General features: G+C 45.6%; 1 non-coding gene across 1 annotated transcript; it reads left to right on the plus strand.

The window, feature by feature from the left end:
- The first annotated feature begins 1,772 nt into the window (after positions 1-1,772).
- LOC112392915 (U6 spliceosomal RNA) lies at positions 1,773-1,879 on the plus strand. Its single transcript, XR_003001785.1, has one exon. It is a non-coding gene; the product is annotated as a U6 spliceosomal RNA (small nuclear RNA).
- The last annotated feature ends 247 nt before the right edge of the window (positions 1,880-2,126 follow it).

The raw sequence follows: 2,126 nt of genomic DNA on the forward strand, positions 1-2,126 counted from the left end.
CATTCAAAGGATGATTCTAGGAGGGTTTATTTACAGAGGGACAACACACAGGTGTGGGTGTAGGCTAGGTGTGGGCAAGGGATGCCATGCTGACCTGGGTCTCATAGCAGTGTGGCTGACAACACATGCCTAGGCCTGTTATGGACTAAATGTTTGTGACCTCCCTACCCCTCTGCAGCCCTTAACCTCCCAGTGTGATGGCATCAAAGAGGTAATTAGGCCTTTGGGAGGTAATTAGGTTTAGATGAGGTTATGCAGGTGGGGTCCCCATGATGGGATTACTGGTTTTATGAGAAGGGACCAGAGAGTTTCTCTCTCTCTCTCTCTCTCTCTCTCTTTCCTCACCATGTGAGGAGGATAAGGCAAGTAGGCAGCTGTCTGCAAGCCAGGAAGTTGGCTTTCACCAGAAGCTCACCATGCTGGCACCCTGATCTCAGACTTCCCAGCTTCTAGACTATGAGAAATAAATGTCTGTTGTTGAAGCCACCCAGTCTATGGTACTTTGTTGCGGCAGCCGAAGCTGACTAAGCTGGGATGACCAATGCAAAGCCCACGTGGACGCGGGCAGGGAACTGCTACTTGAATCCGGAAGCAGTGAGACAGTCATGTGAAACAGCCAGATTGAGAGGAGTAATGAACTTCGGATAGGACCTCACAGGGAGCAAACCAGGGCCAGAAATATCCTGACCTCCCTACCCTCGCTCCCACTCATCTCCCAGGCACTCAGAGGGCCGAGAGGCCCAGAGATGGAAGTCAGTCTTCAGGGACTGAAAGCAGGGTACGGAAGGATGGAGCATGGGTTTAAAGGGGCAAATGACAGAGGCTCCGCACAAACATTATAATTAAATTTCCCTTAACTTGTCCCTTCTTGTGTGTCTCCTCCCTCCCCCAAAAAAGTAAGAGGGAAGAATTTTGCTAGGCAAGTGTATGACTTAGAAAAGGCTAACTACTGCAACAGACTGACCCTAAAATATATCATGTCTGAAATACCATAGAGTTATTTCTTGTTCACAGAACAGGACTGGGTAAACTGCGTGGGTCAGTGGGGCTCCTCCTTGTGTATCATTTGGGCAGCCGAGCTGATAGAGGCTCTGCTGTCTTTAACGGGTGGCTTCCAAGGTGGTCCTGGGGTCATCTGCCTTCCAGACAGCTGCAAGGGGCAAAGAGCAAGAAGGGTCAGCACGGGTTTTTCGCGGATCAGGCCTGGCAGTGGCACACACCAGTTTAACTCCTCCCACTGACTGGGACTCAGTCACAGGGCTACTCCTGTCGGCAAGAGGGGAGCTGGGCCATGTGGTCTAGCCACGTACCCAAGAAGAAGAGGAGAAGCAGTTAGCTTCTCTGCCATAGAATGGAAATGATGTCCTTTTGCAGAACTGGTTTGTACTAAAATATTTTTTAATTGAAAAAAATTAAAAAAAATTTTTCTAATTCTAAAATCAAGACTAAACTTTTGATAGAACCACACTATTCAAAACAGTTTTATAAAGTTTCTGTCTAGCTCCTAACAGTGAGAATTGTAAAGTGTAGTGCAGTGCATGGACCAAATCACTGCAGTTCTGAATTAGCCAACAATGTCAAATTTTAATTGCAAAATGTATAGCTCCTTCATTTTATTTTCCTTACAGAGAATTCTCTCTCTGCTTCCAATTTATACCTCTTGTTTGATGGTCATCATCCTCCCATGACGTATGTGATTGAGCCCAGTGAAGTTCTTGAAATTTGCTAAGAGCACATCAGGAATATACACTGCCAAGAATCACAGACATTCAGTGCTCACTTCGGCAGCACATACACCAGAATTGGAACGACACAGAGAAGATTAGCATGGCCCCTGCGCAAGGATGACACAAAAATTTGTGAAGCGTTTAAAAAAAAAAAAAAAGAAGAATCACAGACATTCATAATATAAGACAAATAAACAATTCTGTTCAGATGGCCTGGTATTACAGTTATAGTATAGTAATATAGTCCATCCTGGAGCCATTAACAAAATTAATCATCTCTATGACTTTTACTGTCTGAGGTCTCCTCTTTAAGCTCCTCGCGGGTCCCTGGCATGGCAATTCACTCCTTTCATGTGGGCTGCTGTGTGCTATTACTGTACCCATCGTAGTGAATCATGC

Source organism: Neophocaena asiaeorientalis, unplaced genomic scaffold, assembly GCF_003031525.2.
Source record: "Neophocaena asiaeorientalis asiaeorientalis breed wild unplaced genomic scaffold, Neophocaena_asiaeorientalis_V1.1 scaffold547, whole genome shotgun sequence".
In the NCBI taxonomy this organism is placed as follows: Eukaryota; Metazoa; Chordata; class Mammalia; order Artiodactyla; family Phocoenidae; genus Neophocaena; species Neophocaena asiaeorientalis.